The sequence below is a fragment of the Schistocerca piceifrons genome, chromosome 1 (assembly GCF_021461385.2).
Source record: "Schistocerca piceifrons isolate TAMUIC-IGC-003096 chromosome 1, iqSchPice1.1, whole genome shotgun sequence".
Taxonomy (NCBI): Eukaryota; Metazoa; Arthropoda; class Insecta; order Orthoptera; family Acrididae; genus Schistocerca; species Schistocerca piceifrons.
The window spans coordinates 482,344,261-482,360,218 of NC_060138.1; the positions used below are offsets into that span (position 1 = coordinate 482,344,261).

The 15,958-nt window shown below is 40.8% G+C and overlaps 1 protein-coding gene across 1 annotated transcript in view; it reads left to right on the forward strand.

Annotated features, from left to right (window-relative positions):
* Positions 1-15,958, forward strand: part of LOC124795143 (protein kintoun) — a 97,733-nt gene that overhangs the window by 67,643 nt on the left and 14,132 nt on the right. The gene's annotated exons all lie outside the window — the stretch shown is intronic.

Below are 15,958 nucleotides of genomic sequence, written 5' to 3' on the forward strand. Positions count from 1 at the left end.
AATCATTAAAATGTGATCACTGCTTGGAATAAAGCTATAATTTCATTTTGAATGATAGTTCCTTAGAGATACAATACATTGTGTACTTGCAGAAATAGTCGCAAACTGTAAAATGCTGATAATCATCTTAATTCATGATGGAAAGAAATTAACTAGCTTCAAAAATACAGGTTCTTGATACTGCAATGGCACTCTTAAAGAAATGGCACTATAAATATATCTGTAGCAACAGGTACGGAAACACTTCTTCTGTAACATATGGTAAGTTTGTTACTCAAGCAGGCACTAATTTATAAATATGTCAAACTGTCATATCTGTCTGTTTGAAAGTGCTTCTCCAAAACTATTAGACAAATTCTAATGGTTTTTTTGCGGGTAACTTGAGAATAGCTAGGGGCATCTTATAGGCTTTAGTTCATCAAAATTGAATCACAAAAAGCTATTTGTAATGGAAAGTTTTATCCATACTAATATTATAAATTTGAAAGTAACTGTGTCTGTTACATTTTCATGAGTAACCTGCTGAACCAATTTAAATGAAATGAGATATGGAGATAGCTTAAACCCTGAGGAAGAGCATAGATTACATTATAAAGTGTGTATTTCAAGATACTTATTGCTTTGAAGAATATTACATGAATTGGAAAGAACGCTATTTGTGTTCAAACTAAGCCAAAAACATGAAATTGAGTTCATTTGAAAGCTCTTTTAGGATGGGATCTGTTGTGTACATAGTTCCGCGTAGTCAGCGCGTACACAATTTTCCCACTAGAGCGCGCCCCGCTAAGCACAACAGCGTAGGCGCAGCGCTCGTCTGTCTCCGCACTACGAGATGGCGCTGTCTTAGAGGCGGACCAAATTCTGCTTCCGCCGATCTGCGTATTAATATGTAATGCAGCCAATGAGATTGCTGCTAACGTAAAACCTTTTCTCGTCGTGGATCACACTCGCGCAGTGATACCTGAAGGCGCGAGGTATTATAACGAGTGTACAGACCTCCGATTAGTCAGTCTGCATTAGTCTATAGTCAAGTTTCAGTCTGAGCCTAATAAGATTATCATATTCCTGTACGTAGCCATGAAGAGAAATGTACACACTCTTTGTCAGGTATCAGAGATATGTGAGAATAAGATTAACGTACCAAGACCAAAGGAACTTCAGGTCAGTTGTAAACAGCATCCACAATCAAGTTACGTAATGTCTATGCTTTTTATTATTTTAATAAATGTGTGTGAAAATTAATAAAGTTCTATTTAAAGTTGGTCACCGTCAGTCTGCTACTCTAAGCGTGCAGGTGGCATTTCTATCGTTTGACCTAACGGCAGAAGATAAACACGCCACAATAAGACCACGTGACATATTGCTGACACTCGCCTAGTTCGTTAGAGTGACAAGTCAAATAATCTGATGTGTGTACCGAAGGTCTTAAAAATTAATTAATTTTTTTGTGTGTAAACTCTTAAAGCTTTTTAAATAAAACAAATTTGATTAACATTCTACATTTTTATTCTTCGTGTCTGCATATTTATTTCTCACCATAGTCATCCTGGTGAAGAACACATTTATCCTAATGAGAGATCAGTTTGTTGATAGCATTACTCTTGAATGTTTGACTTCGTTAATGGAGCCACAGCCTCACCTCTGCTTGAACTGCTTCATCACTATCAAAGTGAAGTGTTTGTTAAAAGTTTTTGGAAAAGATGAAAAGTGGATGAGGCCAAGTCAGGACTGTATGGAGAATGGTTAATGCCAGTGAACCAAGGTGTCGGATTGTTGCAGATGTAGAGCTTGTGTGTAGTGTGGCATTGTCATGCTGAAGGAGAGGATGCTCCATGTCTGGACAAACTAGTCAAATTTGAAACTCAATTACAGCACCCTGCTTCTCATGCACTGATACAGTTATGATACATGCTGCCATGTTACACACTAAGATTTGGAACCCTCTAGCAAATATGTAGACATGAAGAATAAAGACGTAGAATGTTAATAGCACTTGTTTTATTTAAAAAGCTGTAAGAGTTTTCACAGAAGAAATTCGGAGGCATTATCTTTGGACGTTCCCTCATATTTTAAATGTTGTTCCTCTTCCTCATGAGCTATGCATTATTGTATGGCTACATGTGGATGCAAAAATAAGTTTATAACAGATAATTGGACAAAAAATACAATATTTGCCTTATCAGTGTGAAATTAAAAAAAGACAAGAAGTTGAAAACATGTAAAAAAATCAGTGCAGTTGAATACCAGAGATAAGCCTAAAATCTGTTACTTTAATCTTGTTACTTACTGAGGTTCAACATATCAGCCCAATGCATCATGCTTCTCGCCAGTCAGTTTTTATGCACATAATTTCTGCATGGGATAATGTATATGTTTGCCCTGAAGTAGTTTGAGAGTTTAACATTGCCTTTACTTCCCTGCTGCTTATGGAAAGAATGTCTGGATACCTACGGAATGTGGAAAATGCAGACAGTCCATGTGAATGTAAGAAGCTAACCATGATTTCATTCTTTTCCAACTATGCAGGCTAACCACCATTGTCCATTATATTCACAAGCAATATATCTTTGATGGTGTCATCAAATGATATCTTAACACTGTCATCAGCTGCCACAGTTCAATTTCGCTTTCATTAGAGTCCAACTAATGTACTTTTGTTCTTGCTTAGCAGATTAAAGGTATGAAGTTTTTGTGTCCCTTCAGTTGTACAGCATTTCTGAAATCTATCTGTAAGTAACATACCCGAAGTAAGTAACGTACTCGAAACTGATCCCTTCTACATTATCTGTGGCAGAAATATAAAGTTGTTTGGGTGTCGTGATTTAATCTGTGTACAATTGTTGCAGACTTGGTCTGGCAGCCAGTTGCTTGGATGTTCCACCAACACCGTGGATGACTCTTTCACCACGAAAGCGGCTGAAAATGCCACAGGTCTTCAATGTGGAAATTTCCTTCATGATACCACAGGCCAATGAAATTCTTTCTCATTTTATACTGAGCTGCTTCTCCATTAGAGTAGAGTGTGTGTGTGTGTGTGTGTGTGTGTGTGTGTGTGTGTGTGTGTGTGTATAACCTTTGGTCAGAAAGTTATCAAATAGGACTTGAACAGATGCAGATCAACATGTCATATGAGAGGAATTCTTATATGATGACAAAACTCGGGTGCTCAAGCTTGCTGCCATACTTGTAATAAGCTACAAAGGGATGAATTGTTTCTCCTGTGTTGGTCCATGAACTTCATCCTGTACAACAAAGGTGTAATTCTCAGCAAAATCACAGGTCACCAGGATCTCACCTTCTTTAAGCCCAATTTTCAATCTTTTTTCTTTTTAAGACTGATTGTTGACTGGCCGCAAAGGAATGTTGTGTAAATGGTTTCTGTTTGTCAAAAAAGAAGCAGTAAAGTTGTCGAAGGATTTTGTGATGGTTTCTAAAAATGTATGATCAACAGAGACCCATTGTTTGTAAGTTACCTGGTCAATATCATTAGTATCGAAACAATTCTTGTAAATAATTTTTAAGTGTTTCTGGTCCTTGACAGAATTGACATTCACTAAAGTGGCAAGTAGATAATAATTGGTTGCACAAAACTCTTGCAATGCAATCTTTGTAGATTCTTACTGGTCTGTCATCATTCATTGCTAGACGAGAAATGTTACACCCAGTCAACATTAATACAAACACTATGTGTACCACAACTTACAGCTAAAACACAATTTTTGGGACATAGCTCGGCAGTTTTTGAAAACCCAGTTAGGAGCTCTGGATAGTTGTCTTTGAAGTGTACGTACATTTCTTTCAAATTCCTTAGAACTAATCTGTTTTGCACTTGAATTTTATTTCCATCAGCTCTTATGAGCACAAAATTATTTTTTCCAGGTATTGACATGCTTATCTCATCAGAACAAAATCAGCAGTCATCTGACTGGGGAAAGACGAAATACCCTTGGTTGTCAAAATCTTTTGCTTTTCTAGTGTTACTTCTCTTGTTTTGTTAAAATCCTTTTGAAGTTATCAGTTTCTTAACACTCTATCTCTTAGGTAAAATGGTGAGACTTTCCATCTGTTTCCTTTGAGATGTGCAAGAACAAAATTTCTCTTTCAGCTGAACTATCATCTCTGATTCTGAATGATCATCTAACTCTTCTTCATCAGAAGACAGCAACAATACTTCACTTTAGATTTTTTAAAGGATACTTTGCCTCACATAGTCACTTTTACTTAACTGATGAATCACAAACAGACTGCAAAGAAGCATTCAAAGTTTCTAGGGCTGCCCTTGCAGCAATATCTTGTTCATCACTACAACTTAAAATCTTTTCACTTTTTTGTTTGACCTCAGAACACACTAGATCAGGACCTGCCACAGCATGCCAAACTTCATGCACGCTGAGTGTGCAGGCCATGTGCGGGCCAAGGCTCGCCCTGTTTTGGCTTTGCTTGGTCCTTCTCAGAAGTACCTGCTACAGCGTGACGTTTCATTTAGTATTACGATGTGGCATTTTTTGATCGGTACAACTTTCTTCAGTTTGGCACATTTGTGGTGCAGGTGCGTTTTACCTTTCATTATTTGTTCATGGTATGCAGGATATTCACAGGTCCATGGCTGTTTACACAAAAAGATGCAGTCTAGCAGTCTATTGTCACAAATCTCTAAAAATGAGTGGGAATGACAGAAGAGAGGGATGAGAATCCTCAGTTTATGTTATGCAGTTGCATAAGCAATGGATGCTGTAAATTTGCTGTAAAATTACAGTACAATCCCATGCAGAAAGAATTCAAAGACTTAGTTGACAATTTTCACTTATGCAGGCCATTGGGGGGGGGTAATTTCTGAAGTTACATGCATTACTCCACTGTCAGTTACAACAGTTTCCAGTAGAACTGAGAGAAGAGAATGGAAATTTTATATGTTATGGCAAAGTTCGTTGGTTAAGCCAAGGGACATGCCTGGAATGATTTTTCAATTTAAAACACACTGTTGTTGAATTTATGAAGGGAAAGGGAATGCAGGAACAAAAATCAGAACACCTGAAATGGAGTGCAGACCTCAAATTTTAAGTGGACTTGACTGTGCACTGTCCTCAGTAAGACAATGCAAGGGGAGAAACAACTTATTTCTGATTTTATGGTGATACATTTAAAAAGAAAATCACGTTGTAGAAGGGACACATTCTGACAAACACAATCTAGTCGCCTAATCTCATTGGCATTAAAGAAAATGCGACGTTTAGAGAATTCCTTGTGACACTGAAAGGATTGAAATGAATAGTTTCCTAACTTTTTGGGGACAGTGCCAGTATCACATCTGTTTTTGAGCCCTTTTGCTGTTTCAGTTGAAAGTGCCCCAGTGCATGTGCAGATGTAACTGATGGATCTGCAAGGTTATTCCCATTTAATGAAAAATGCTTTTATGTTAACTGTCCAGAGGTCTACATTGTTTCCCTGAGGTAGTTTGTCCATGCCTCCGTAACATGGTTGCAAAAGTACTACAATTTTATGATCAACATGTGTGAAAGACCTTTTTCAGTTATGAAATTAAATAAGTCATAATTATGTGGCAAGTTGAGTCCCAAAACTCTGTGAAATTGTGTAAGTCTGTCCGTGTGCCATGGTTTGTATTGGATTTGATATTATATTATGTCTTCAGCATGCCAATAATTGCTAAATGATACTGAAAATTTGTTTAATTTGTGATCTGTGGTGTTGAGAAATGTGAAATATAAACCAAGTCGAATGCAGTGTGACTGCACTGCCATTTCAGTGTGGCATGTTTGCAGTTTCTTCCTCTTCCCCTCCATGCTCTCAGACAGCGTGGCGTGGTGATGGGGGAAATGTACAGCAAGGCTGAATGCTAGTGCACTCTAGCCTGGGAATGGTCCCCAGTTCGAATTCTTGGCCACCCCTGCACTAGTGTTATTGTTTTCTTTACTAGACATATTAGAAACTTCCTGTTCTGAAATTTTTCTGCCACTTGTCACATACTTTCTGACATAATGTTAGGAAATATTTTCTTTCAATCTTCCATTGGGAAATAGGATGCAAGTCCTCCTTATGGTTACTGCGACCCTTTTTATTAAAAGGATTGCAGCACAAAACTGGAATTTTAGGCGTTTTATGTCATTCTCAAATGAGCAGTCTAATTTTCACGAAATGTTTTCTAAGTTCAGTGCATCAGCTTTCTGTATTTAGTAACATGAAGTATGTCCAAAAAGTAAGTTGTGTTTGGTTATATAAAACAAACGTGTACAGATACAGAAAAAATATTTATTGAAAAAAAAATCTACAACTGTTAAACTACTTTTCTACATAGCTTCCGAAATTTTATAGGCACTTGTCATAGCTTGGCACAAGTTTTTGTATGCCTTCTCCATAGAAGGTTGCCACCTGTGTATTCAACCATGTGGTAACATATTCTTTCAGCTCGTCGTCATCGTTAAAGTGTTGACCACCAAGGACAGATTTTAGGTGTAAGAAGAGATGAAAATCGCTAGGAGCGAGGTGTCCGGGCTGTACAGAGGATGATCAAACGTGTCCCAGTGAAATTCCCATAAGAGTTGTTTGGTCACATTCGGCGCGTGGGGTCGGGCATTAATGTGGAAAAAAACACCTTTTGACAGTAATCCTAGGCGCTTGTTCTGTATTGCGTGGTGTAATTTCTTAATGGTCTCACAGTAACCATGTGCATTGATTGTTTGGCCTCATGCTAAGAAATCAATCAGCAAAACAGTGCACATGTCTTTTCGAGGTGACAAGATTTGCTTAGGCGTGACCTTCGTCGGGGATGAAGTGTGCCTCCATTCTATTGATTGCTGTTTTGTTTCAGAGGTGTCGTACGATACCCAGAGAAAGAAAACCATTGCTTTCTTAATTGTAGTGGGTCAAAAACTGAAGTGCACTGCCCATCTATTGTTTTTTTTGTGTTGTTCAGTAAGAATTTTGGGTACCCAACATGAGCAAAGTTTTCAAAATTTCAGTTTTTCAGTAACAATTTCATGAACTAGTGATCGTGACATTTCCAAAACTTCCATAGCAAGGGCACTAAGTGTAAACTTATGGTTGTGCTTAATCTTCTCTTCAATTGTGTGAACCAGTTCATCAGTAACCGCAGACGGGCGTCCACTTCATTCTTCATCGTGCACATGATCACATCCGTCATTGAACAGTCTGATCCATCTTCTAACCATTGAATCACTAGTAGCATTTTGTCCATAAACTTCACAAATTTGCTGATGAATTTCCTTTTGTTTAACTTTCTTTGCGTTTAGAAAACGAATCACAGATCTGATTCCACACGCAATGGCGTTTTCAATTACGACTGACATTATAAAGAAGCACTACAAAACACATCATCAGCAGTGATCTGAAAATGGCGTAAATTCCTTCTCCTTGAGTCAGAGTAACTGCCATGCATGCTCGGAACTGTGATTGTAGAGCTGCCGCGGATAGAAATAGAAATGGAACTTACTTTGTGGATGACCTCATACACAACATTACTACTTCATTTTTTCACATCCTGGAATGAAATTTAAGGTTATGTTAATAGTTCGCAAATATCAACTGCTCATAGTCATATAAACTTACACACTTTCACATGTTAGTTTTGAATTTCATAGAAGCTCTCTCATGATACAACTAGAATTGATATAGTGGAGTGTATAGTCTAACAACCTCTTGTTTCCAGCAACAAATTGTATCCTCAGTGAAGAATAATACAAAGGCTGCAATTAAGACACACTCTCTTCTACACACCTCTCTTCCATAAGTGTACTCTTATGATCATAAGTTCCACAGCACTGAGAGAGAGTTGGTAGAATTTCCAATGAATGAGAGGAGCTGTGGCAAGTTTAAGGTCTTTGTCATTCCTCAGATGCGCAGTTAATGAGAACACTGACTACAAAATACTGGTATATGGCTTAGTGTCCCATTTCACAACACAGTTCCAACATATCACTTTCCATCAATACACTAATAATTTAAAAAAAATTTAACATAATAAATACATTACCTTTCAGTTTAGCCCCGTGTTACGGCAATACATTTTTCACAACATTAAATAAAGAAACTTCTTTCAAGTGAGAGTCCAGTTGTGCTTGGTAGGGTGAGTGGCAGAGTGGCAGGCCAGTGGTCCCAGTGACACGCTGGTGCTCGAGAGAAATGTTTTATTCAACTTGAAATACACAGAACATCATTAGCAATGTGAGGCAGACATGCGCCACTCTGGTGACACTGGCTGGCGACAGCTAGCTGTTGGCTGTCTTTCGCCCTGGCAATGAGGTGCATGCATAGGCATCTTGCATTGATGGGGCCAGCAAACAGACAGCGACTTGACAGTAAGACACAGCTGTGATGCCAGTGCTGCTTTCCTACTTCCACTGCAGTGGCATTCAGCTACAGAATCGCCACATCCAGCAACTGAGGTACTGCTCGTGTCTACAATGGAGGCGAATGAAGACTGCCATGCACAGGACAAAACCTGTTGTCCTTTGGCAGGAGTCTGGTGATAGCAGGTATGTATGGCAGGTCAACGGCACTGTGGCGCCAATTACCATAAGGATGCTGAGTGCAGGAGGCAGCAGTCCCAACCCTGATTCCAACCCATGGGAGCGGTGCCCTGTCAGTTCATCTGGCATGGGTGTGGTGTCATCGTGGTGCACCAGGACTCTGAATGAATCTGCCTCAAAATTCACAGCTATTATATGATTCCGAGTCAAATTTGTTACACTATTACCCAGCCTCCAGTTACATAGCTTGCTGCATGTGTCTTGCTTTGGTGTGGTGTCATTGTCATGCCTGCTTCATCCTTACCTCTGCACGGTGCAGGTTTTTCTAAGCATGGCTGGCTCGTCTCATCCTTCTGCGTATGTGTTATTGTGACCCACAAGTTGCCGCACTGCGATTACTAGCTCGCAGTTGCTATTGAAACACTTCACAGTGGCTTATTTACAAATTCCTACTAGTTCCACCAAAAACTGGTTAGCAACACTACACTGAATGTCTAGCGTACACTCAACAGATTCAGCCCTGTCAAATTGATCGTCCACTCTGTGAATTCATCTTCTCTTCTTTTGCCTCTGTTCACCCTGTTCTGAGGAAATATATGTGCCTGTATTGTTTCTGTCCCAACGTTTGCAACACAACAATTTACACCTTCTTGTACATTCCCTGTAGCACTTAAAACAGCAACTTTGTCTGCAGTACCACTCTTCATGATGCAAAAATCACCAGCATATGCAACTTCTTTGTGCATCTGGCCCAGGCTCTCCGGTGCCACAACAACACCCATTATTACACAGTGTGGCAGATACTACTGCACTTAAATCACCCTTGTTGCTGTATCCACACTATGTCTCAGACACAGCCCATACTCATTCCTGCTACCTCCAACTCCACAGTTCCTTAGCTTCAATGACATCATCATTCTGTGCATTACATAAATTCTCAGGAACTTGTATTATGACAGCCTCTACAAATACTTCAATCTTCCCACTCAAAAGATTGTCCAACCCTCTGTGATGTTCTTCCCAACTCTTCATCAGACCAACAGGTTCAACTACACGAATGGTAGAAGGATGTCCTGCAGGAACACATGAGCTCTCCACAAGCCTGCTCCTTTCCCTTTCAGCTTCCTCCTTCTCCGTTCTTTCTGCTTCCTCTTTTTCCTTCTTTTCCATACTCCACATAATCAGCATATTCCTTGCATCCCAAGTCTCTTTTTTGATCAACCAATCCTTGTGCTCACTCTGCAACTTCTCCCTACACTCCAGAGTTTTGTGGTTAGTTCTTTCCTTCACCTCAGCATCAAGTGCTTCTAATCTTTTAGACTGCTTTGCACCTTATGTACATTTTCTTAAAATTCTCAGTGCCTCCTCTGTGGTAGCCCCTTGCGATATTGAAAACCCTGTTCCCTGTGATACTAACCACAACGTGTTTACCTCTTATGAATTATACAAACATAAGCGAAAAGAATTACCTAAACATCCCACAATCCCAACCCTTCTCACTGCCTTACTAGCTTAAATACTGAGCTATATTTCTTGCTCTCTACAAAACAAAATCAAATTACTAGAACACTTCAACATAACCATATCATATTGCATTTTACTGTAGCTTAACTATTGTCACCTTAGTGGCTGCTCATAATTACTGCTATATATTGAAACAGTGATTAAACCTAGCTTTACACTACTTGGTAATGAGTCACACCTCTTACTCTTGGTACCCTTATTGCCCATATCATTTACCTACAAGCACAACTCAAACACTTGCAAAAATCCACTGTCCTGCCATGACCTTGCTGTCGAACAAAAACAAAACAAAAAGTGTGCACTCGGCCCACCATATGTCAATGAAACTGCACTCCTGCAGGTGTCGCATCACCTTCTCATTCACACATGGCACTTGTAGGCACTGTTTGCTGTCACCATAAGGCATGGTATTGGGCTCAAAGATCCCCTGCTGACACCACTCTGTTGAGTGCAGATGACACTAAGTAAGCTGAATGGTGAAGTGACAGGCCATTGGCCCAGTGAAACAGTGGTTGTTGCGATAAATGTTTTATTCAACTTCTGATACACATCACATCATTAGCAATGTGAGACAGACCCACCCCATTCTGGCAGCCCTGGCCGACAGTGGCTCACAGGTGGCTGGCTTCAGCCCTGGCGGAAAGAAGGAAGCATAGGCACCCTGCACTGTTGATGTCATGCCAAGCAACAGTCAGCAGCCTGTCAGTAGGCCACAGCATTGACATCACAGACACTCTCCTACTTTTCTGTGACAGCGCTCTGCTACAGAACAGGCGCACCTATCAACTCCAGCCCTGCTTGCGTCCGCTGCGGAAGCAGGTGAAGAGTGCCATGCATGGTACATGAGCTGCTGCCCCGTGGCAGGAGTCTTGTGACAACAGGTGTGAACGGCTGGTCAGCGGTGCTGAGGCATCAAACCCCACAACCAGATGCAGTGTAGGAGGCAGCTGGCCCAACCCAGTCTCAAACCCTTGTCCGCAGCTGTTGGTATCCAGCTGTCTAGCATGGCCAAAATACTGAATTCAGTCTTCTGAAGTTGTTTCACCATGGAAGATCGTAACACTGTCCCTCCTTGCAACTGTCGTACAAACTTCAATATGGCAGATATTGAGATAACCAATCGCAGAATTGAAAATCAGCTACAGTTGCTTAGTAGTGGAAAGGCTTCAGGACCAGATTGAAAATCAGCTACAGTTGCTTAGTAGTGGAAAGGCTTCAGGACTAGATTAGATACCTGTAAGGTTCTATAAAGATTATGCAAAAGAACTTGCTGCCCTTCTAGTAGTAATTTATCGTAGATTGCTTGAGCAATGAAAGATACTTAATGACTCGAAAAAAGTGCAGATCATTCCTGTTTTTAAGAAAGGCCATAAGACAGATCCACACAATTATAGACATTCATCGTTGATGTAAATCTGTTGTAGAATTACGGAATGTGATTTATGCTTAAGAATTATGATGTTCTTGGAAAATGAACATCTCTATAAAAATCAACATGGATTCTGCAAACAGAGATCCTGTGAAACTTAGCTCGCTCTGTTCCTCCATGAGATCCACAGTGCAGTGGACAATGGTGGTCAGGTTGATGCCATGTTCCTTGATTTCAGTAAGGCATTTGACACTGTCCTACATTGCTGTTTAATGAAAAAAATACAAGCTTACGGAGTATCGGAGCAGACCTGTGATTAGATTCAAGGCTTTCTTGCAGATAGAATTCAACACGTCGCTCTCAATGGAACTAAATTTACGGGTGTAAAAGTAATATTTGGAGTACCACAGGGAAGTGTGATAGGACCGTTTCTGTTTACAATATATATAAATGATCTGGTGGAAAGTGTTGGACGCTATTCGCATATGATGCAATTGTTTATACCAAAGTAGCAACGCCAGAAGATAGTAAGAATTTGCAGAATGACCTGCAGAGAATTGAAGAATGGTGCATACTCTGGCAGTTGACCCTGAACATAAATAATGTAACATATTGTGCATACATAAGAAAAGAAATCCACGCTTTACAGCTACACTATTGATGACAAACAGCTGGAGACAGCATCTGCCGTAAAATATCTAGGCGTAACTATCCAAAGTGACCTTAAATGGAATGACCATATAAAACAGATAGTGGGAAAAGCAGACACCAGACTCACATTCATCAGAAGAATCTTAAGAAAATGTAACTCATCCATGAAAGAAGTGGCTTATAAGGCACTTGTTCACCCAATTCTTGAGTATTGTTCCTCTATCTGGGATCCCTACCAGGTAGGACTGATAGAGGAGATAGAGAAGATCCAACGAAGAGCGGTGCGTTTTGTCACAGGATTGTGATGTAGATGTAGACCAGGTGTTGTGGTGGTGCTGCTGGACTCTGAATAAATCTGCCTTACAATTCAGACATATTTATACGATTCTGAGATACATTTGTTGCGCTGTTACCCAGCCTCTGGTTATGTTGCTCACAACATGGGTCTTGCCCTGGTGGTGTGACATCATCGTGCCTACTTCAGCTATTACCACTGCATGGTGCAGGCTTCACCAAGCACAATTCTACTAAGAACTGGGTATCGATACTACACAAGACACATTTTTAATGGCTTTAGTATGTGTTCATAAAAGATTTGTTTTCAATTTGGGAAAGAGTACGTTTGTGTATACATTACTACTGATGGAGTTCTGTGAAGCTGCAAGATTCAGGACTAGCATTTGGACCGAACACAGGTTGGAAATCATCATGCAAGGATTGCACACCACTTCTCATGTTCTACATCATATAGTTACATCATCAGTTATCAACAGCATAGCAAAAGACAGATTGCTACGCACTGTAAAGAAGACACGCCAGTTGCAGACGGGCACAATTAAAAGGCACTTGCATATAGCTTTCAACCACAGCCTTAGTCAGTAAAACACACACACACACACACACACACACACACACACACAGACAAAAGCAAGTGCACCTCACGCGCACAGACAAGCGCCAAACTTCATTATCTTGAGCTGGAACACAAAATCACATGGGATGCAAGCAGCAATCTGGAGCAGTTGATGAAGGGGAAGGGATAGTAGTGAATGGGTGGGGAGGAGGGAGATGAATAATGTCTCGTGGAATGGGCAGGCACTAGACTACCAACTTGTGCAGCAACAGGAGGTTATGGGGCATGGAGATGGGGGAAAAAGGAGCAAAAAAGGAGAGGAACGGGCTAAGATGGGCAGATGCCTTGGCAGAAGAGTGCAAATGAGCAGGGTGGGAGACAAGAATGCAGAGGAGATAATAGGACAGAAGGGTTGCAAACTGTTGGGTGGACTGTGTGGGGACAGTATGTTACCATAGGTTGAGGCTGGGAAAATTACGAGAGTTGAGAATGTGTTGTAAGGATAACTCGCAATTGCGCAGTTCAGAAAAGCTGGTGGTGGAGGGAAGGATCCAGACGGCTCAGGTAGTGAAGCAGCCATTGAAATAAATTGTGTTATGTTCAGCTGCATGCTGTGCCACAGGGTGTCCTTATTTGCTCTTGGCCACAGTTTGGTAGTGGTCATTCATCCTGGTGGCAGCTGGTTGGTAGTCATACCAATATAAACAGCTGTGCAGTGATTGCTGGTAAATGACATGGCTGCTTTCACAGGTGTCCCAGCCCCTGATGGGGTAGGATAAACCTGTGACATGACTGGAATAGGAAGTGTTGAGTGGGTGAATTGGGCAAGTTTTGCATCTGGGTCTTCCACGGGGATGTAATCCCTGTGGCAAGGGGTTGGGATTGAGCGTGGCATGCGGATGGACCAGGATACTGTGGAAATTGGGTGGGTTATGGAACACCACTTTAGGGGCAGTGGGAGGTAACTAAGGTAGGATGTACCTCATTTCAGGGTGTGATGACATGTCGTCCAAGCACTGGTAAAGGATGTGGTTCAGTTGTTCCAGTCTGGGGTGGCACAGGGTGATGAAGGGGACACTCCTTTGTGGCTGGTCCTTGGGGGTAGTGGGAGGATTGTGGGTGTGAAGGGAAATGACGGGCGGTCTGTTTGCAGGCTAGGTATGGGGGATAGTGCCTGTCTGTAAATGTATTGGTGAGGCCTTCAGCATATTGAACAAGGAAGTTTTTGTCACTGCAGATATGCCATCCTTGGGTAGCCAGGCTATATGCGAGGAATTTTTTGGTGTGAAAAGGACGACAGCAGTCAAAATGCAGCTACTGTTGGTGGGCTTAATCTGAACAGAGGTGCAAATGGAGCCATCAGAGAGGAGGAGGTCAACATCTGCATTGAGGAGGACAACGTGAACTGGTTGGGGGGAGGTGTTGTGGTTGTGAAGGAATGAAGATAAGGTGTCGTAGCCCTCAGTCCAGATAATGAAGATATTATCAATGCACCTGACCCAGACTAGAGGTCTGGTGTTTTGGGAGGCAAGAAAGGTGGGTGCCCATGGCTGTGCTACACATTAGTTTATATACCTTAGTGATGGGGACAGTGGAGATTTGGTGAAGGAAGTGGTTGGTGTCTTTGACCGTGGTTTGCGTGCGTGAGGTGTGCTTACATGTGTGTGTGTTTAACTAATGAAGGCTGTGCCCGAAAGCTGTATGTGAGAGTCTTTTAATTGTGCCTATACGCAACTTGACGTGTCTTCTTTATAGTGTATAGCAATCTGTCTTTCCCTACTTTGTTAATATTCCCACCGTGAGTTTACCTTGTGTGATACAATAGATTTGTAATTTAGGAGTAAAGGAGTCCACCGATAGTGTGTGTGTGTGTGTGTGTGTGTGTGTGTGTGTGTGTGTGTGTGTGTGTGTGTGTGTGTGTGTGCGTGTGTGTGTGTGTGCGTGTGTGTGTGTGTGTGTGCGTGCGTGCGTGCGTGTGCGTGCATGCATGTGTGTGCGTGCGTGCGTGCATGCGCGTACTTGCATGTATGTGTCATCAGAAAACTAGCAAGTTTTCATTCACCCCTTTTTTTTTTTTATGGATGTGTATGTCAGTGACTTGAGAGCTTCTGCTATTCAGTTAGTGGCCTCCTTTACTCCTAAGTTATTTACATTCTTCAAGAATTTTCAGTACTACTGTATATCACATTTTTGAAATTCTCTGCATTCAGTAAAGTGTTTTTTTTTGCTACAGACCATCAGTAAATGTTGCTACAGTCCCATAAAATCATCACCATGATTTGCTTTTCTTGAGTGCATGATTTTCATCTTTTGAAACAGTAAATCATATTATATAATAATAGTTTTGCCCATAGAGGCACTGGTTTTCTCTTCATTCTCGTCATAGAGTCTGAAATAAATTGTATGCTCATGTTCATGTTCATGTTTGCTTCCGTGTGGTAGAAGACATTGGTGTTCCTCAGTCACTGTTCAGATGGTTGTTTTTGGCAACTTATAACTCTCATAAACAACTTTGTGTCAAGAAGTACTTCCTACTCATCAAACTAATTGTTTTACTTCGTGATTGTCATATTTCTCTGTCAAATGCGACAGAGAAACATTGTTGTGTTGTTGAAATGTTTATGGTTGTCCAAGAAAGTGCAGTCATCCTCTGCCCAGAGGATAAACCTGTGACATGACTGGAATAGGAAGTGTTGAGTGGGTGAATTGGGCAGGTTTTGCACCTTGAGTTGATGATATTAATGTACTCATTGCTTTTCACTTGCCTTTTTAAACTGGTGCTTTTTCTTTATGGTGGAATTCGTACCTTTGGCATAGCTATACACTTGCTATTTCTGCAAAGCCAGTCTGTAAATTGTGAATAAAACTGCTGATGAACATGGCACTTGTGTCATAAGGAATTCTCTAGCACTGTCATTAAGTCAGTGCAGTTCCTGTAAATACAAGCTTCCATGACTGGAATTAATTTAAACTAAATTCTTATGAACATGTGTGCATGTCCTGGTGAAAAACAGTTTAATAATGAGTAATTTATATTAGTACTTAATACCTTATTTC